Source organism: Balaenoptera musculus, chromosome 3, assembly GCF_009873245.2.
Source record: "Balaenoptera musculus isolate JJ_BM4_2016_0621 chromosome 3, mBalMus1.pri.v3, whole genome shotgun sequence".
NCBI classification, from domain to species: Eukaryota; Metazoa; Chordata; class Mammalia; order Artiodactyla; family Balaenopteridae; genus Balaenoptera; species Balaenoptera musculus.
Window position 1 is genome coordinate 165,167,544 of NC_045787.1, and position 21,912 is coordinate 165,189,455.

Genomic DNA, 21,912 nt, shown 5'->3' on the forward strand with positions numbered 1-21,912 from the left:
GCTTCTTTGTCCCTTCTGCACCCCCTAGTCAGATGGCTGGTCCCAAGCACGTTGGCCTTTTCCAGACCCCGGGGCCATCATGGCCAGGACTGGAGGCTGGACCCTGGACCTTGGACGATGGGCCCTGTGCTAGGTGGAATAATGATGCCCACACATCCTAACCCCTGGAACCTGTGAATATGTGACCTTACAAGGCAAAAGGCACTTTGCATGTGTGATTAAGTTAAGGATCTGGAGATGGGGGGATTATCCAATGTCATCACAAGGGTCTTTATAAGAGAGAGGGAGGAGAGTCAGAGAGAGAGAGATTGGAAGATGCTATACTGTTGATTTTTTTTTTAAGGAATTCCTTTATTTTTATTATTTATTTATTTATTTATTTATATTTTTGGCTGTGTTGGGTCTTCGTTTCTGTGCGAGGGCTTCCTCTAGTTGCGGCAAGCGGGGGCCACTCTTTATCACGGTGCGTGGGCCTCTCACTATCACGGCCTCTCTTGTTGCGGAGCACAGGCTCCAGACGCGCAGGCTCAGTAGCTGTGGCTCACGGGCCTAGTTGCTCCGCGGCATGTAGGATCTTCCCAGACCAGGGCTCGAACCCGTGTCCCCTGCATTGGCAGGCAGATTCTCAACCACTGCGCCACCAGGGAAGCCCTATACTGTTGATTTTGAACATGGATGATGGGACCACAAGCCAAGGGATGCAGGCAGCCTCTAGAAACTGGAAAAGGCCAGGAAACAGATTCTCACCAAGAGCTTCCAGAAGGAATCCAGCCCTGCTGACACCTTGATTTTAGCGCAGTGAGACCCAGTTTTGTTCTGACCTCCAGAACTATCAGGTAAAATGTGTATTGTTTTAAGTTGTGATGATTTGTTACTGTAGCAATAGGAGACTCAGACAGAGCCCCAACCTCCCATCCAGAGACCTGCTTGCACTGTCAGACCACCTCCTATCTTTTTTTTTTTTTTTGATGTGGACCATTTTTAAAGTCTTTATTGAATTTGTTACAATATTGCTTCTGTTTTATGCTTTGATTTTTTTGTCCCCAAGGCATGTGGGATCTTAGCTCCCCGACCAGGGATCGAACCCACACCCCCTTCATTGGAAGGCTAAGTCTTAACCACTGGACCGCCGGGGAAGTCCCCCCCCTCCTATCTTGACGCAGTTTCCAAATCAGCGTCCTGAGGACCCTTCCAGGTCAGACCCGCAACCCCTGCTATGTGTCCCCATCACCCACTCCTTGGGACCCTTTGCCCCCTCTAGTGGTCTCAGGGGCAGCTGCTCCCCTGTTCTGGTGGGGCAGGGACTGAAGTCCCAGATGTCTCTCTGTCTGTCACTGCCTCTCTGTGCCCTGGAGTGTCCACCTTAGTGACTCTCGCTCCAGCCCCTCACACTGGGCAGGTGTCTGCTGTCCCAGGCCCGTGGCTGACTGTCGTCCCAGGCCTGTGACTGGCTGGCCTCCCTGGCCCAGCCTTTGCCCATCAAGGTTCCTGCCCTCAATGAGGGGGCTTCTCTCCCTGAGGACAGAGGCCCTCAGTTGAGGCAGCTCTGAGCCCACATTTGTGCTGTGTGACCTTGGGTATATGACACAGCCTCTCTGAGCCCCGTGGCATCCTGTTCTATGGAATGGAAGATAACCAGGCCAACTGGGGTAGGGGGATCCTACGGGGACCACTCTCCCTGTATCGCCCCCCCATTCCAAATGGCTTGAGTCAGGGCTGGGGGAGGGGATGGGATGGGGGAGGATGGGGGACAGGAGAGGCCTTTGCACTGGCTGTTCCCTTTGCTGAAATACTCTTCCTGCTTGTCTATGTGGCTCCCTTGGTTCTTAATCAAACCCACCCTGTGCCACCTAGAACAGGGCCCGGCATACAGTGGTGCTTCATAAATGTTCATTAAAGGCAGAGACGATGGAGGGAGGCAAGGCAAGAAGTGGAATTTGCCTGAGAAAGGCTTAGAAAGAGCGCTTGTTGGGTGTGCCTGTGCCTGTCTGGATGGGTCTGTGTGTCTCTATGTCCATCTAAATCTCTGTGTGTTTCTCTGTGTTTCCTTGTGTATCTGGGAGTGTATGTGTATGTCTGTCTCTGTGCGTCTCTGTGTATTTGTCTGGGTGTGTCTCTAGGTGTGTGTGTGTCCATCTGTGTGTCAGTCCATCTTTGGGGGTGTCTGTGTGTCCGTTGTCTGTCTAGGTTTCTGGGGGTGCCTGTGTACATGCATCTGAGCGAGGACAGACCGCAGCCTTAGCTTCCCCTGCCCAGCAGGTGCTGGATCTCACCCTCTTCCCCCGCCCAGAACAGCGTCCAGCTCCTCTCTAATCCTGCTGCTTCCCCTCTACCCCCACCGCAGTGCCCTCCTGGCTCCACGCCTGTGTCCTCACCTGCCCAGAGTAGGTGCTCAGAGCACCCAGCTTACCTCTGCCACCGGTCTGGCCCTCTCAGCTCCGGAAGCCCCGGGCTAAGCGGTTTGAGTTCCACGGCCAGCTTGATGCCAGGCGCTGTGCTGAGAGGTTTACAGAAATGAACCTATGCAGCCCTGTCTGTGAAACAAGTGCAGTGAAAATTCCCATTTCACAGATGAGGACTCAAGCCCAGAGGGGTGCAGGAAGCTGCCCAAGGCCACACAGCCGCGGGGAGGAGTTGTCTTGGAAGCCAGCTCCTTCAGATCTCTTATTCCCTATCAGCTTTCTTTCCCTTTGCTGGGTGGGTGAGGGCACAGAGGACCCTCATCTTCCTTCACTCAGACTCTCCACTCACCCATTCCTCCAGGGCTGGTTCTCTCCTTCCCCCTTCATCTCTGTCCCCGGGGAGGTCAGGGCTGGCCTGGCCCGCTGTCGGTGAGACAAGGGAAAGGACCCCCGTACCTACTGTGTGTGCACCACTCACCACTCACCCTTACCTTCCCGCTCACAGGAAGCCTTGGTTACTGACTCCTGCCTGGTCCTCCAACACCCTGAGAGCACCTGAGAAGCTTGCCATTTCCCCTCATCCTCACCTGCATGCCCGCAAGGTCTGTGCGATTCAGCAAATAAAAACCCCTGAGCCCTGAGGTACTGGGACCAACCACCTGGTGCCTGGACTCAAATCAGGATGGTCCCGAGCAAAACGTGATGGTTGATCATCCTCCTGGGAGGGGAGATGGTTTGCCCGCGGTGACATAACCAGGACGGGAGCCCTCATTGCCGATACCCACCGATCGAAGACACCATCCCCTCTCTCGGATTTGATTAGGAGGAACTTTGGAGTCCTATTTTATTTCATTTCATTTGTTTTTTGGCTGTGCTGCTCGGCTTGCGGGATCCCGAGCAGGGATCGAACTCGGGCCCTCGGCAGTGAGAGCATGGAGCCCTAACCACTGGACCGCCAGGGGATTCCCAGGAGTACTATTTTAAAAGCGTTTTTCAAATAGGAGATGACAATCTCTGATTAAAACGTTTTCCCTTTGGAACTGTAAATATCTACCATTCAAAAGCTGCCCAAGGCTTTCCTATGACAGTCACATTTCTCCCACCATGTCTGTCTCCCAGGTCCCCAGCGGCTCAATTCATGGGTTCAGCTTCCTGAAAGAGTCTCTGTGTAGAAACGAACATCTTCTTTTCTTTTCTTTCTTTATTTTGAAAGAATAACTTGCACCTTATTCATGCTTTTGCATCTTGATATTTTAAAATGGAGGTTAAAATAGACGTAACATAAAATTTACCATTTTAACCACTTTGAGTGTCCAGTTCAGTGGCATTAAGCGCATTTACTTTGTTGTGCAACCATCCCCACCATCCATCTCCAGAACCTTCTCATCTTCCCAAACTGAAACTCTGTCCCCATTAAACAATCTCCCCCACCCCCTCCCCCAGCCCCTGGCCCCCACCATGTACTTCCTGTCTCTATGGCTCTGACTCCTCTAGGGACCTCCTAGAGGTGGAATCAGACAGTATTTGTCCTCTGGTGTCTGGCTTACTTCACTGAGCATGATGTTGTCAAGGTTCATCCGGGCTGTTCCATTGCATGGATGGACCACATTTTGTTTATCCATTCATCTGTTGATGGACACTGGGGTTGCTTCCACCTTTTGGCTGTTGTAAAGTATGCTGCTATGAACATGGGTGTACAACTATCTGACTGAGTCCCTGCTTTCAATTCCTGTGGGTATAGACCCAGAAGAGGAATTGCTGGCTCACATGGTAATTCTATGTGAACTTTTTGAGGCACCTGAATCTTGTTTTTTAATTTAATACTTTTAGGAGTTCTTTGATATCAATACATAAAGAAGTCTCTTTTTTGTTGTTGTTGTTTTTGTTTTTTGGAAAGGGGGAGTGAGTGTTTTGTTTTTATTATTATTATGGAACAGCTTTAGAGATATAATTCACATGCTATCCAATTCCTCAATTTACACTCTTCAAGTCGAGGGTTTTTACTGTAGCCACAGAGTTGGGCAGCTATCACCACCATGTTTTTTTTAACGGGAACAAGTCCCCTATCCATGGACAAGAGGTTTGCTTCTAATCGAAGTAACGGTGTAATGAGTAACCTGGCGCAGAGGTGATGATGAGTCAGGGTGAGTAGATCATCATAAGTTCCTAGAAGTAGAATTGCTAGTCAGGGCATGTGGGAGGGTAGAATTTTGACAGCTGTTGCTGCAAGGCTCCCACCCTCCACAATGGCAGCACTATCGGACTTTGCTAATCTGAGAGGTTAAAAATCTTGTAGTTCTAATTTGCATTTTTATTATTTGGGGTGAGGCTGAGCTTCTTCTCAGTCTTTTTCTTTTTTATAACGTTTATTTATTTATTTTAATTTTTATTTTATTTTTTTTTAATTTTGGCTGCATTGGGTCTTCGTTGCTGCACGCGGGCTTTCTCTAGTTGCGGCGAGCGGGGGCTACTCTTCCTTGCGGTGCGTGGGCTTCTCATTGCGGTGGCTTCTCTTGTTGTGGAGCACGGGCTCTAGGCACGTGGGCTTCAGTAGTTGTGGCTCACGGGCTCAGTAGTTGTGGCTCGCGGGCTCTAGAGCGCAGACTCAGTAGTTGTGGCACACGGGCTTAGTTGCTCCGCGGCATGTGGGATCTTCCCGGACCAGGGCTCGAACCCGTGTCCCCTGCATCGGCAGGCGGATTCTTAACCACTGCGCCACCAGGGAAGTCCATCAGTCTTTAAAAGGTGGATCTCTATATTCTTTTCCTGGAAAAAATTTTTTTCTTTAGTTTTGTTTTGTTTTAGTTAGAGAGGCTTTAAAACTTATGATAAAATACACCTAGAAACTCTTTTTAATATTAAGGAAATTACTTATTCTCTGATATGAGCTGTAATATCCACACTCACCCCAGTTGCATTTTTTAAAATTTACTTTATTGAAATATAGTTGATTTACAATGTTGTATTAATTTCTGCTTTACAGCAAAGCGATTCAGTTATACGTATATATACATTCTTTTTTATATTCTTTTCCATTATGGTGTATCACAGGATATTGAATATAGTTCCCTGTGCTGTACAGTAGGACCTTGTTGTTTATCCAGTCTCTATGTATTAGTTTGCATCTGCTAATCCCAAACTCCCAATCCATCCCTCCCCACTGCCTTGGAAATCACAAGTCTATTCTCTATGTCTGTGAGTCTGTTTCTGTCTCTTAGGTAAGTTCATTTGAGTCATATTTTAGATTCCACATATAAGTGATATCATATAATATTTGTCTTTCTCTGTCTGACTTACTTCACTTAGTATGAGAATCTCTAGGTCCATCCGTGTTGCGGCAAATGGCATTATTTCATTCTCTTTTATGGCTGAGTAATATTCTGTTATAAGTATATCTGTACCCCCCCAGTTGTATTTTTACCTTGTTTATAATGTTTTCTCCCCACAAGTCTATTTAGATTTTAGGAAGTTGGGCTTATCCACCTTTTTCTTTTGCGGTTTTTATGTTTAATTTATTTTTCTTAGAAAGGCCTTACAGGGAATTCCCTGCAGTCCAGTGGTTAGGACTCGGCACTTTTACTGCCAAGGACCCGGGTTCAATCCCTGGTCGGGGAACTAAGATCCCACATGCCTCGCAGCACAGCCAAAAAAAAAAAAAAAAAAAAAAAATGCCTTACCTACTCTCAAATTATTATTTTTAAAAAGTCCACATGTGTTTTCTTCATAGTGCTTTTATGATCTGATTTTCCCCATGTAAAACTTTGATCCGTCAGGAATTTATGTTGAGGTGTGGTGTGAAGTAGGGATCCACGTTTGTGTTCCCAGTCGTCCCAAGAGCACTTGCATCATCCGTCTCTTTAGATGCAGTTTTGGGGAGATCCCTAGAGCTGTCACATCTTCAAGGAGGGTAGTTTTGAAATGTGGAGAGGCATTAGAATTGTCACAATATGGAAACTGTTTCCTACTCAATTGATGATTTAGGAAATTGGTCCCCACTCAAACCTCCAAGTTTTTTCCCAGAACTGAGCCACACCCATGGAACATGACTTTTTGGGGGGATGGGGTGGGAATCAGTCATTCTCTGGTTGTGGGATATTATAAACATTCCACAAAAACACAATGCTAACACAATGCAAGTCGATTGCAAAATGATATGACAAATCTTGCAGCCTGGTGAGATTGCAATCGGTAGACGGAAGAGGCCGTAGAGAGGGACCAAAAATGCTGATAAGTCATTGACAGAGAAAGACTTGGTGCTCAGTCCAAGACATAATTAAACACGGAGAAGGGGGCCATTGGCAAAGACAGCATTGGCTTGCTCCAGGGAGAATGACTCAAACGCCAAATGAATCAGACCCTGAGACCTGTGTGTGGTTTTCCTGGGGCTGCGGTAACGCACTATCATGCACTGGTTGGCTTAAAGACAGAAACATATTCTCTCATCGTTCTGAAAGTTCAAAATCCAAAAATCAAGGGACTTCCCTGGCGGTCCAGTGGTTAGGACTCTGTGCTTCCACTGCAGGGGGCACGGGTTCAATCCCCGGTCAGGGAACTAAGATCCTGCAAGCCTCACGGTGCGGCCAAAACAAACAAACAGACAAACAAAATCAAGGTGTTGGCGGGGACACGCTACCTCCGAAGGCTCTAGGGAAGAATCTTTCCTGCCTCTGCCACGTTCCTGGTGGCTGCCGGCACTCCTAGGTGTTCCCTGGCTTGCAGCTGCATCGCTCCAGTTTCTGCCTGTCTTCACTTCTCTGTGTGTGTGTTTTGCTGTACCCAAATTTCTCTTATAAGGACAGCAGTCATTGGAGTCAGGGCCCACTCTACCCCAGGATGACGTCATCGTACCTTGATTACATCTGCAAAGACTCTTATTTCCAGGGACTTCCCTGGTGGTGCAGTAGTCAGGACTCCGCGCTCCCGATGCAGGGGGCCCAGGTTTGATCCCTGGTCAGGGAACTAGACCTCACGTGCATGCCGCAACTAAGAGTTTGTATGCCACAACTAAGGAGCCCACAAGCTGCAACTAAGGAGCCCACGAGCCGCAACTAAGACCCGGCGCAACCAAATAAATAAATAAATATTTTTTGAAAAGACCCTATTTCCAAATCAGGTCACCTTCACAGGTACTGGAGGTTAGGATTTCAACCTATCTTTTGGGGGGGGGACACAATTCAACTCACCATACCCTCCAAGTGTTTTTTTGTTTTGTTTTCTTTGTATGTGTGTGTGTGTGTCTGTTTCCTCCAAAATGACTCTTTCCATAATGCTATTGGAAGATTACATGTGAATTATTAAATAAATATTCATGGGGGGGAATGCCCCACCCTCCAAAAGAAAGCACCCAATGAATTTGTTTCAAGAATTAGCTGTAGTTTCAGTTATAACCCACATCTTGTTCACTATAAAGTAAATGAATTCCTTGTCATAATTTGGACTCTGTTTTGAAAGTTATGGTTCGTTCCAATCAACCCTTTTATTTCCTCGCTCTGGGGTTTTGGTGCCAGTGTTAACTGCAGGGGCTTTTCTCTGGGACCTGTGAGCTGAAGCTAATGAGGCCCCTTGGTAATTCCAGGTCAACGTGGTGGGTGTGTGTGTGGGGTGTGGGTGAGAACAGGATGTCCAGGACGTGGCTAGGAGGTCGGGATAAACTTCCCAAGGACTGAATGTCCCTCAGCTGAAGGGGCAGGTGGGCAGGGATGCAGAGGGCTGGGCAAGAGGGGGTTCCACTGAAAACGAAAGCCCAGTGTGACCCAAGGGGACAGCCTGGGGGAGGCTGTCCACTCAGGCTTGGGGGCCCTGGGGCTCAGACTTCCTGCAACCACAGTCGGTTTTCATAGGAGGGCATCATGCTCTGATTAGCAATCTGGAGGGTCACGGGGCTCAGCATGGGCAGTGCACGGAGAGAACAGAGTGAAAGGGGCCTGTTTTCTGAGATGAGGGTATCTGGATGCTGGAGGGACTGGGGAAAGGAAGGAGAGAGGGGTGGGAGGGAGATTGCAGGACAGGCCTTGACGGTGCACCTAGCACGATGTCCCTCTGTGGCCTGGTAGCCAGCTGGGTGTCCCTGAGTGGGGAGCGCAGGGCACCAGCAGGTTGGGAGGGAAGGGGCTGGATTGGACAGGAGATGTCCAGGTGTCCGTGGGAGGCATGCACTGGAGATTCCTTGTGTCTGTCTGCGTGTCCCTGGTGTCAGCCCAGGGTAGAGGTGTGGGGTGGTAGGAGGCCCCGTGGCTGCCTGCCTCTGTGCGCGAGGGCAAGAGGAGGGGGGATGGGCCCCCAAACGGCAGGGACCACCCTCAGCACCCAGGCAAGGGAGGCCGCTGAGCAACTTTGCTGGACAGACGGGGCTGAAGGTCAGTAGGTGAAGGATCAATTCAGACCTTGAGCTTGGCCTCCAGAGCTTCCTGGGGCAGGAGCAGCGAGAGGAAAGAGAGGAGGACTGGGGAGGGGAAAATGGCATTTACTGATTACTTCTCAAATGCAGGGCTTGTCCTCCGTTTCTCGCTTATTCAAAATAATAACACTAGGGCTTCCCTGGTGGCGCAGTGGTTGAGAATCTGCCTGCCAATGCAGGGGACACGGGTTCGAGCCCTGGTCTGAGAAGATCCCACATGCCACAGAGCAGCTAGGCCCGTGAGCCACAACTACTGAGCCTGCGCGTCTGGAGCCTGTGCTCCGCAATGGGAGAGGCCGCGATAGTGAGAGGCCCGCGCACCGCGATGAAGAGTGGCCCCCGCTCGCCGCAACTAGAGAAAGCCCTTGCACAGAAACGAAGACCCAACACAGCCATAAATAAATAAAAATTAAAAAAAAAAAAAACATTAGCCAGAAACCATCACGGGGCATTTACATTCCAGACATTATTTTATTTTTTAAAATAAATTTATATATTTATTTTCGGCTGTGTTGCTGCGCACGGGCTTCTCACTGTGGTGGCTTCTCTTGTTGCGGAGCACGGACGCTAGGCGCGCGGGCTTCAGTAGTTGTGGCGCATGGGCTCAGTAGTTGTGGCTCGCCGGCTCTAGAGCGCAGGCTCAGTAGTTGAGGTGCACGGGCTTAGCTGCTCCGCGGCATGTGGGATCTTCCCGGACCAGGGTTCGAACCCATGTCCCCTGCATTGGCAGGTGGATTCTTAACCACTGTGCCACCAGGGAAGCCCCAGTCATTATTTTAAATGAACTCATCTGATCCCTCAACAGCCCTGTGAGATGGGTACTCCTATGCTTTTGCAAGTGAGGAACCTGAGGCACAGAGAGGTTAGGGCACTTGCCCAAGGTCACACAGCCTGTGAATGGCTGAGCTGGGGCTGGAACCTGGGTGATGTGCTTCCGCTCTGCTGGCAGTGAGCCTGCCTGCTGTCTCTTCCGGTGAGGCTATGGGCTGAGAGGCAGGGGTAGCAGGAGACAGGCTGGGTTGAGTCTCCCAGGGGTCTGTGGGAGCACTGGTGGTGTGACCTGCTGGTGGGACTGACCTAAATTTACCTCCCTGGAAACTTCCCCACCCAACCCCACTTCCCCTTTTGCTGCGCTACAGAGTGGAGGTGGGGAATCCTCCGGAAATGGTGATGGGAGGAGGGAGCTGAGGGCTGGCCGGGCAGAGGAGGGGAGGGGACTGGGGCTGCAGGTAAAGAAGAGGGGCAGGGTTCAAGCTCGGGACCTTTGGGGTCCCTGCCTCACCCTTCCCCACTGGGGGAGGGGCAGTCGTTTTTCAAAGCCTAGGATTTCTCAGTTCTTCCCAGTCCAGGAGTGCCCTGGGCTGTCCCAGAGGGTAGGGACCTCCCTGGAGAAAAAGGTCCTGGGGTGAGCGGCCAAGCTTTTGTGTAGTACTCAATGCCTTCTCTTGTATTTTACAAATCGTGTGTGTGTGTGTGTGTGTGTGTGTGTGTGTGTGTGTGTGTGTGTGTTGACTAGAAGAAAATCATCTCTGGGGACTTCCCTGGTGGTCCAGTGGTTAGGATTCCGTGCTTCCACTTCAGGAGGCACGGGTTCGATCCCTGGTCAGGGAAGTAGGATCCCGAAAGCCTGGCAAAAAAGCGCGGCCAAAAAAACCAAAACAAACAAACAAACAAAACACAGTTATGGGGTGGTCTTTCCTTTTTGCCGTATGCCACCAGTATGGTGTTCAGGCGCTTCGTGGAGGTTGGCCAGGTGGCCTACGTCTCCTTTGGGCCTCATGCCGGGAGGCTGGTCGCGATTATAGATGTTATTGATCAGAACAGGGCTTTGGTGGATGGACCTTGCACTCAAGTAAGGAGACAGGCTATGCCTTTCAAATGCATGCAGCTCACTGACTTCATCCTCAAGTTCCCACACAGTGCCCGCCAGAAGTATGTCCGAGAAGCCTGGGAGAAGGCAGATATCAATGCAAAGTGCGCAGCCACAAGGTGGGCCAAGAAGATTGAAGCCAGAGAAAAGAAAGCCAAGATGACAGATTTTGATCATTATAAAGTCATGAAGGCAAGGAAAATGAGGAACAGACTAATCAAGCTTGAAGTTAAGAAACTTCAAAACGCAGCTCTCCTGAAGGCTTCTCCTAAGAAAGCACTTGCTGCTAAGGAGGCAGCTACGGCAGCTACTGCAAAGGTTCCAGCAAAAAAAGATGACCGCTACGGGTAAGAAGGCTCCAGCCCAGAAGGTTCCTGCCCAGAAAGCTGTAGGCCAGAAGGCAGCACCTCCTCCAAAATCTCAGAAGGGTCAGAAAGCTCCAGCCCATGGAGCTTCCCCGGTGGCGCAGTGGTTGGGAATCTGCCTGCCAATTCAGGGGACACGGGTTCGAGCCCTGGTCTGGGAGGATCCCACATGCCGCGGAGCAACTGGGCCCGTGAGCCACAACCACTGAGCCTGCACATCTGGAGCCTGTGCTCCGCAACGGGAGAGGCCGCGACAGTGAGAGCCCCGCGCACCGCGATGAAGAGTGGTCCCCACTCGCCGGAACTGGAGAAAGCCCTCGCACAGAAACGAAGACCCAACACAGCCAAAAATAAATAAATTAAAAAAAAAAATCCTTTAAAAAAAAAAAAGAAAGCTCCAGCCCAGAAAGCACCTGCTCCAAAGGCATCTGGCAAGAAAGCATGAGAGCATAAGAGGCTGTTATAAAGAGAATAAAGTTTCTTTTTGAAGGAAAAAAAAAAAAAATAGGGGTGGAATAGGGAGGGTGGGAGCGAGACGCAAGAGGGAGGAGATATGGGGATATATGTATATGTATAGCTGATTCACTTTGTTATAAAGCAGAAACTAACACATCATTGTAAAGCAATTATACTCCAATAAAGATGTTAAAAAAAAATCCGAAAATCATCTCTGATCCAAAAGCCTCCTGACCCCTAGTTATGAGCAGAGGGAGGCTTCTGGAGCAGCGGCATCAGAGCTGAACCTTGGAGGGCAAGAGTGTGTCGGAGCAGTCAGGTTGTCAGGCAGAGGACAGTGCGTGCAAACACCTGGAGGTTTGAAGCAGCATGCTCTGAGATGCTCGTTAATGGTGCAAGGAGCAGAGAGGACAGGTAGATATGAGACTGCAAAAGAAGCAGAGCTGGTGCCAAGAAAGTCCTTAGAGGCTTGGATCTAGTCTTGGGAGCAATAGGGAGTCATGGAAGGGTTTAAAGCAGGGAGGGACATGGTCTTATAAGTGTGTCCTAGGAACTCCCCTGGCTGCTGTCTGGAGGACGGGCTGGGGAAGAGGGGAGAGGTAGGGGTAATCACCCAGGACAAAGTTGATAAGACCTGAATAGGGCAGAGGGGTGGAAGGAAGGAGGGGATTTTTAACCTTTAGAACCTTTTATTCAAATATAGCACACATGCCAAAAAGAAATGCACAGGTCACAAATGTACGTTGCAAAGTTTTCACAACATGAACATGTTTGTATAGCACCCTGATCGAGGACAGAACATTACCAGCCCTCTGAAGTCTCTGCTGTGTCTTCTTCTGTCACTCCCTCTGCCCGCTGCCCTCCCCCCACCCCTAGGGTAACCCCTAACTTGACTTTGAATAGCATAGAATCACTTTGCTTGTCATTTGGACTTTTTTTTTTTTTTTGAGGTTGGGTGTTCAATTTTCTTTTATTTATTTATTTAAAATTTTTTTTATGGGAGTATAGTTGAATTACAATGTTGTGTTAGTTTCAGGTGTAAGGCAAAGTGAATCAGTTATACATACACATATATCCACTCTTTTTTTAGATTCTTTTCCCATAGAGGCTGGACTTTATGGCTTCTTGCAGGCAGCACTGGGTTGGTGAGTTTTCTCTCCCTTGTTCTGGGTGATAATTCTTGTTCATTGTTGTAGAGTTTCTCAACCACTACTAACATTTGAGTCTGAATGCTTCTTGTTGTGTCCCATGCATTGTAGGATGTTGACCAGCATCCCTGGCTTCTATACACGAGATGACTGTAACACGTGCCCCTCCCCGCAAGTTCTGACTACCAAAAATGTCTCTAGATGTGGCCAAATGTCCCATTAGGGGTAAAAATCACCCCGGGTTGAGAATCACTGTGATAGAGTATTCCATTTTGTGAAATCATCACAATTAATTGACATATCCTTTTGTTGGGCATTTAGATGGTTTCCAGTTTGGGGTTATTACAAGCAGAGGTGTTAGGAATATTCTCATAGGTTTTTCAGTGAAAGTAAGTCCACATTCCTTTGACTTTATCCCTAGAAGCCATAGAGTAGATGTTGATTCAGCTTTGTGGATCCTGCCAAACAGTTTTCCAAAGTGGTTGTGTCGTTTTACTCTCCCACCAGCAGTGTAGAAGCGTCACTTGGTATGGTCTTTCTCTACTTAGCCATTCTAGTAGGTGTCATGACATTTTGGTTTTAACTTGCATTTCCCTGATGACTCATGATGTCAAGCATCTTTTTATTTATTGGCCATTTGGAGATTACCTTTTGTGAAAGGCCCATTTTTCCTATGACATTTCTGCCTTTTTCTTGTTGATTTGTAAGAGCTCTTTATATATGCTGGACATATAGTGGCATCAGGGCCACCTTCACTCTAGTCCCTCTGGTCCCTTTGGCCACCTCCATCATACTGATGTGCCTGGCTGCATTGATCATCAGGTTACATTCTACTCTGGATCTACAGTGACATGATCTCTCTGACCACTGTGGGGGAGACACACTTGAAAGACACAAGTACCTAGAATAAAATCACTGCACTCCCAGCAGGGACAACCACTTCCATAATCTGTATTTACTTCCACAGACAGAGATGTATCCGGAAACAACACATGTGTGTGTTTAATTTACATAAATAGTATCACACTGTACTATCATCACACAACTTATTTTTTGTTTTTCACTCAGGAGTATTTTCTTTTAATTTTAAAATAATTAATTAATTAATTAGGCTGTGTTGGGTCTTTGTTGCTGCACGCAGGCTTTCTCTAGTTGTGGCGAGCGGGGGTTACTCTTCGTTGCAGTGCGCGGGCTTCTCATTGCCGTGGCTTCTCTTGTTGCAGAGCATGGGCTCTAGGCATGTGGGCTTCAGTAGTTGTGGCACACAGGCTCAGTAGTCGTGGAGCATGGGCTTAGTTGCTCCGCAGCATGTGGGATCTTCCCGGACCAGGGTTCGAACCCATGTCCCCTGCATTGGCAGGTGGATTCTTAACCACTGTGCCACCAGGGAAGTCTCTCAGCAGTATCTTTTTGAGATCCATTTATGTAGAGACAGAGATGAAAGGAGATATTTTCCCTTTTCACTTGTGCATAATATTCCATCACAGGACTATTTTCCTTTCCATTTCTCTACTCCCCCACAGATGGACATTCCAGTGGCTTCTAACTTTTCACTCTTATGAACTTCAACAAAGGCCTTATAGCTGGTTCCTTGGTACTTCTCAGAAAGTTATTTCCTTTTAAAACCCACTCTCCACTTTTCCTGCTACCTCCACAAGAAATGGTTCCATTGATTGGCCATTTGGAAATGACCTTTTGTGAGGGGCCCATTTCCCCCTTGGGGTTTCTGCCTTTTTCTTGTTGATTTGTAGGAGCCCTTTATATACGCTGGACCATGGGTCCTTTGTCAGCTATATTTCTGGGGCAGATATTTTGGAGGAAGTTTTGGGAGGCATTCAGGAGATAAGGTCAACAGATCTAGGTGACTGATTGGAGGAAGGGAGAGGAAGGAGTAGAGGAAGATGTGCCAATTTCTGGCTAAGTGTCAGGGTGACTGAGGGGGCCGTTGCTGAGGTGGAATCATGGGAAGAGCCACAGGTGAATAAGGTGCTGGTGGATCTGAAGAGTCACTAGATTTTGACCTGGGGTCCCATGGACAAAGTGGGGCTCCAAAAGGAAGGGCCCCTGGGTGGGCTGCAGACCTCAGAAATCATTTGCAAGATATGCAGCCTTGTGCATTTTTCTGAGAATCTCTAGCTTGGAGCAGGTCCAGACATAACACCTTGATTCAGAGCCCCAAACACAACAGGGTCTTATGGGCCAACTGAGGACAGCTGAGGATCTGGCAACAGGATTTTCTTTCTTTGCATTAAAATTTTTTTAATTATTGTAAAGCAGAATTGACTTTTTCCTTTGTTATGTAGCTCTGTGCATATTAACATGTGTATAACCATCACCACAGTCAGGATATAGAACAGTTCCATCACTTGACAAAATTCCCTTGCACTGCCCCCTTTTATAAAAAATTAATTAATTAATTAATTTTTGGCTGCATTGGGTCTTCGTTGCTGCACACAGGCTTTCTCTAGTTTTGGCAAGCCGGGGCCACTCTTCATTGCGGTGTGCAGGCTTCTCATTGCAGTGGCTTCTCTTGTTGTGGAGCATGGGCTCTAGGGGTGCAGGCTTCAGTAGTTGTGACTCAAGGGCTCTAGGCGCAGACTCAGTAGTTGTGGCACACAGGCTCACTTGCTCTGCGGCATGTGGGATCTTCCCAGACCAGAGCTCGAACCCATGTCCCCTGCATTGGCAGGCAGATTCTTAACCACTGCACCACCAGGGAAGTCCTGCACTGCTCCTTTGTAACCTCACCCTTCCTCTCTCCCCTGTTTCCCTGGCAACCTCTGATCTGTTCTCTGGCACTAGAGTTTAGTCTTTCTGAGACTGTTGTATAAATGGAATCGCACAGTGTGTAGCTTTTCAAGACTGGTGTAAGGGCGACAGGATTTTATTTTATTTATACATATTTTATTGAAGCATAATTGATTTACAATGTCATGTTAGTTTCAGGTGTACAGCAAAGTGATTCAGTTATACATATATATACACATATATATTCTTTTTCAGGTTCTTTTCCCTTGTAGTTTATTACAAGTTACTGAATATAGTTTCCAGGATTTTATTTATTTATTTATTTATTTGTTTGTTTATTTTTGGCCGCGTTGGGTCTTCCTTGCTGCACGAGCTTTCTTTAGTTGCTGCGAGTGGGGGCTGCTCTTCATTGTGGTGCGCAGACTTCTCATTGTGGTGGCTTCTCCTGTTGTGGAGCACGGGCGCTAGGCGCACGGGCTTCAGTAGTTGTGGCACGCGGGCTCAGCAGTTGTGGCGCATGGGCCTAGTTGTTCCGGGGCATGTGGGATCTTCCCGGACCAGGGCTCGAACCTGTGTCCCCTGCATTGGCAGGTGGGTTCTTAACCACTGCGCCACCAGGGAAGCCCCCTAGGATTTTATTTTTTTTAATAGACTTTATTTATTAGAGCAATCGTAGGTTCACAGCAAAACTGAGTAGGAAGTACAGGTAGTTCCCATATACTCCCTGTACCCAGCCCCACACGACCAGCCTCCCCCACTATCAACATGGCACTGAAGAAGTGCCTTTGTTACAATCAATGAACCTACATTGACACAGCATAACCATCCCAAGTCCCTAGTTGACTTTAGGGTTCACTCTTGGTATTGTTCATTCTGTGGGTACAAATGTATAATGACATGCACCCACCATTATAGCATCATACAGAATAGTTCCACTGCCCTAAAAATCCCCTGCACTCTGCTTATTCATTCCCTCCTTACCCCTCAACCTCTGGTAACCACTGATCTTTTCACTCTTTCTATAGTTTTGCCTTTTCTACGTCATAGATTTAGAATCGTGCAGAATGTAGCCTTTTCAGATTGGCTTCTTTTACTTTTAAGGTTCCTCCATGTCTTGTCTTTCTTTTTTCCCATAGTATGTCTCTTCTTTAATTTTTTCAACAATATTTTGCAGTTTTCAGAATGTAAGTTTTGCACTTCTTTTGTTAAATTTACTCCCAAATATTTTATTTTTTCTATTATATTGTAAATAGAATTAGTTTAAAAATTTCTTTCTCCTATAAATATAATTAATCCTTCCATGTCTTTTCATAGCTTGGTAGTTCATTTCTTTTTCACGATGAACAATATTTCCTTGTCCGGATATACCACGGTTTATTTATCCACTCAACTACTGAAGGACATCTTGGTTGCTTCTACATTTTGGCAATTATGAATAAACCTGCAAACATCTGTGTGCAGGTTTTGTGTGGACAGAGCTTTCAACTCACTTGGGTAAATATCAAGGATGGTGACTGTTGGATCATATAGTAAGAGTATGTTTAGTTTTATAAAAACCTGCCAAACCATCTTCCAAAGTGGCTGGACCATTTTGCCTTCCCACCAGCACTGAGTGAGAATTCCTGGTGCTTCACAGGGATTGGGATTATTTTTTTCTTTTTGGCTGTGTTGTTGGGCACGTGGGATCTTAGTTCCCCGACGAGGGATCCAACACGTGCCGCCTTGCAGTGGAAGCACAGAGTCTTAACCACTGGACCGCCAGGAAAGTCCTGGCAATGGGATTTTTAATCACAGAAAAATCTAGAAAAAAATATTGGGTTCCACCTGTAGGCATCGTTTTTTCTTAGAATACTGTATGAAAACACTTTCCATATTGTTAAAAAAAATCTGTGTCATTAGAATAATCTTTCCATATACTTAAAAGCATTAAACACATTTTTAATGACTGCCTAGCCGATTTGATCATGTTATTATACTGCAGTTTACTTAACTGTGCTCTGTAAGCTTTGTGCTAAGTGAATATTAAAATAATGCTACCAGGGGGTGGGGGAGGAATGGATTGGGAGTTTGGGATTAGCAGATGCAAACTAATACATAGAGAATGGATAAACAACAAGATTCTACTGTATAGCACAGGGAACTACATTCAGTATCCTGTGATAAACCATAATGGAAAAGAATATGAAAAAGAATATATATTTATATATATATATATATATATCTGAATCACTTTGCTGTATAGCACAAATTAACACAACATTGTAAATCAACTGTACTTCAATAAAATAAATTTTAAAAAAAACACTACATGAGTATGGTTATGTGTAAATATTTGCCTGCTTCTCGTATTTCTTCAGGATGAATTCTCAGAAGTGGAAATACTGGCTTGAAAAAGACAAACACTTTATGATTCTTGGTTCATGTTGCCAAATGCTCTCCAGAAGGCTGTCATTTATACTGAAAGCTGCAAGCCAAAGCAATATTCTGCAATTTTTTAAAAAAAGTCACGGTTTAAACAGACAAAAAGATGTTGCAGTTTTAATCAGCAATGAGTATCTTTGAGAATTCCCAAAGTCGACTGTCTTTTCCCTGGTGTATCAGCACTGCTGGTTGGCTTGTTTCACCAGGATACTTGTGATTTCTCTGCTCATCTTCTCCATCTCTTGGTTGGACGATTCATCAAAATCGATTCGTATAAGCTCTTTACATTTTATTTTATTTTATTTTTTAATATGTTTGGTTATATACTAAATATTTTTTTCTTTTATTTATTTATTTGGCTGTGTCGGGTCTTAGTTGCGGCATGCGGGATCTTTCGTTGTGGCGCGGGCTCTTCTTTGTGGCGTGTGGGCTTCTCTCTAGTTGTGGCGTGCAGGCTCAGTAGTTGTGCTGCGCGGGCTCTCTAGTTGTGGCACACAGGCTCCAGAGCGCGCGGGCTCAGTAGTTGCGGCGTGGGGGCTTAGTTGCCCTGTGGCATGTGGGATCTTAGTTCCCCGACCAGGGATCAAACCCGTGTCCCCTGCACTGGAAGGCAAATCCTCTCTTTTCTTTTTTTATAAATGTATTTATTTATTTAATTTTGGCTGCGTTGGGTCTTCGTCGCTGTGCGCGGGTTTTCTCTAGTTGCAGTGAGCAGGGGCTACTCTTCGTTGCGGTGTGTGGGCTTCTCATTGCAGTGGCTTCTCTTGTTGTGGAGCACAGGCTCTAGGCACGTGGGCTTCAGTAGTTGTGGCATGCGGGCTCAATAGTTGCGGCACACAGGCTTAGTTGCTCTGAGGCATGTGTGATCTTTCCGGACCAGGGATCGAACCCGTGTCCCCTGCATTGGCAGGCACATTCTTAACCACTGTACCACCACGGAAGTCCCTGGAAGGCAAATTCTTAACCACTGGACCAGCAGGGAAGTCCCAAGCTCTTTACATTTTAAAGAGAGATAACCCAGTACATTCTTTTCCCATTTCTCGCACTACTCTATTTCTGCCTTGCAAACCAGTTCATCTGTACCACTTTGCTAGATTCCACATATACGGGTTAATATATGATATTTGTTTTTCTCTTTCTGACTTACTTCACTCTGTATGACAGTCTCTAGGTCCATTCACGTCTCTACAAATGACCCAATTTCATTCTCCTTTTATGGCTGAGTAATATTCCGTTGTGGATATGTACCACATCTCCTTCACCCATTTTTCTGTCAGTGGGCATTTAGGTTGCTTCCATGACCTGGCTATTGTATATAGTGCTGCAATGAACACTGGCGTGCATGTGTCTTTTGGAATTATAGTTTTCTCTGAGTATATACCCAGTAGTGGGACTGCTGGGTCATATGGTAATTCTATTTTTAGTTTTTTAAGGAACCTCCATACTGTTCTCCATAGTGGCTGTATCAATTTACATTCCCACCAACAGTGCAAGAGGGTTCCCTTTCCTCCACACCCTCTCCAGCATTTGTTTTTGTAGATTTTCTGATGATGCCCATTCTAACTGGTATGAGGTGATACCTCATTGTAGTTTTGATTTGCATTTCTCCAATAATTAGTGATGTTGAACAGCTTTTCATGTGTTTGTTGACCATCTGTATGTCTTCTTTGGAGAAATGTCTATTTAGGTCTTCTGCCCATTTTTTGATTGGGTTGTTTGTTTTTTTAATATTGAGCTGCATGAGCTGTTTATATATTTTGGATATTAATCCTTTGTCCGTTGATTCGTTTGCAAATATTTTCTCCCATTCTGTGGGTTTTCTTTTCGTCTTGTTTATAGTTTCCTTTGCTGTACAAAAGCTTTTAAGTTTCATTAGGTCCATTTGTTTCTTTTTTGTTTTTATTTCCTTTACTCTAGTAGGAGGTGGGTCAGAAAAGATCTTGCTGTGATTTATGTCAAAGAGTGTTCTTCCTATGTTTTCCTCTAAGAGTTTTTTTTTTAAATAAATTTATTTATTTATCTATGTGTTTATTTATTTATTTATGTATTTTTGGCTGCATTGGGTCTCTGCTGCTGCACGTGGGCTTTCTTTAGTTGTGTGGAGCGATGGCTTCACTTGTTGTGGAGCATGGGCTCTAGGCATGTGGGCTTCAGTAGTTGTGGCTCGCGGGCTCTAGAGCGCAGGCTCAGTAGTCGTGGCACACAGGCTTAATTGCTCCACAGCATGTGGGATCTTCCCGGACCAGGGCTCAAACCCGTGTCCCCTGCATTGGCAGGCGGTTTCTTAACCACTGTGCCACCAGGGAAGCCCTCCTCTAAGAGTTTTATAGGGTCTGGCCCTACATTTAGGTCATTAACCCATTTTGAGTTTATCTTTGTGTGGTGTTAGGGAGTGTTCTAATTTCATTCTTTTACATGTAGCTGTCCAGTTTTCCCAGCACTACTTATTGAAGAGGCTGTCTTTTCTCTGTTGTATATTCTTGCCTCCTTTATAAAAAATAAGGTGACCATATGTGCGTGGGTTTATCTCTGGGCTTTCTATCCTGTTCCATTGATCTATATTTCTGCTTTTGTGCCAGTACCATACTGTCTTGATTACTGTAGCTTTGTAGTATAGTCTGAAGTCAGGGAGCCTGATTCCTCCAGCTCTGTTTTTCTTTCTCAAGATTGCTTTGGCTATTTGGGGTCTTTTGCGTTTCCATACAAATTGTGAAATTTTTTGTTCTAGTTCTGTGAAAAATGCCATTGGTAATTTGATAGGGATTGCACTGAATCTGTAGATTGCTTTGGGTAGTATAGTCATTTTCACAATATTGACTTCCAATCCAAGAACATGGTATATCTCTCCATCTGCTTGTGTCATCTTTGATTTCTTTCATCAGTGCCTTATAGTTTTCTTAGTACAGGTCTTCTACCTCCTTAGGTAGATTTATTCCTAGGTATTTTATTCTTTTTGTTGCAATGGTGAATGGGATTGTTTCCTTAATTTCTCTTTCTGATCTTTCATTGTTAGTGTATAGGAATGCAGGAGATTTCCGTGCATTAATTTTGTATCCTGCAACTCTACCAAATTCATTGATTAGCTCTCATAGTTTTCTGGTGGCATCTTTAGGATTATCTATGTATAGTATCATGTCATCTGCAAACAGTGACAGTTTTATTTCTTCTTTTCCAATTTGTATTCCTTTTATTTCTTTTTCTTCTCTGATCGCCATGGCTAGGACTTCCAAAACTATGTTGAATAATAGTGGTGAGAGTGGACATCCTTGTCTTGTTCCTGATCTTAGAGGAAATGCTTTCAGTTTTTCACCATTGAGAGTGATATTTGCTGTAGGTTTCTCATATATGGCCTTTATCATGTTGAGGTAGTTTCCCTCTATGCCCACTTTCTGGAGAGTTTTTATCATAAATGGGTGTTGAATTTTGTCAAAAGCTTTTTCTGCATCTATTGAGATGATCATATGGTTTTTATTCTTCAATTTGTTAATATGGTGTATCACATTTATTGATTTGCATATATTGAAGAATCTTTGCATCCCTGGGATAAATCCCACTTGACCATGGTGTATGATCATTTTAATGTGTTGTTGGATTCTGTTTGCTAGTATTTTGTTGGGGATCTTTACATCTATATTCATCAGTGATATTGGTCTGTAATTTTCTTTTTTGTAGTATCTTTGTCTGGTTTTGGTATCAGGGCGATGGTGGTCTCATAGAATGAGTTTGAGAGTGTTCCTTCCTCTGCAATTTTTTGGAAGAGTTTGAGAAGGATGGGTGTTAGTTCTTCTTTAATTGTTTGGTAGAATTCACCTGTGAAGCCATCTGGTCCTGGACTTTTTTTTTTTTTTTTTTAATTAATTAATTGATTTTATTTTTTTATTTTTGGCTGTATTGGGGCTTCGTTTCTGTGCGAGGGCTTTCTCTAGTTGCGTCAAGGGGGGGCCACTCTTCATCACGATGCGCGGGCCTCTCACTATCGCGGCCTCTCTTGTTGCGGAGCACAGGCTCCAGACGCGCAGGCTCAGTAGTTGTGGCTCACGGGCCTAGTTGCTCCGCGGCATGTGGGACCTTCCCAGACCAGGGCTCGAACCCGTGTCCCCTGCAT

The 21,912-nt window shown here is 46.0% G+C and overlaps 1 pseudogene; it reads left to right on the plus strand.

Moving 5' to 3' along the window:
• Positions 1–10,515: 10,515 nt before the first annotated feature.
• On the plus strand, positions 10,516–11,500 carry LOC118892762 (annotated as a pseudogene).
• Positions 11,501–21,912: the final 10,412 nt, after the last annotated feature.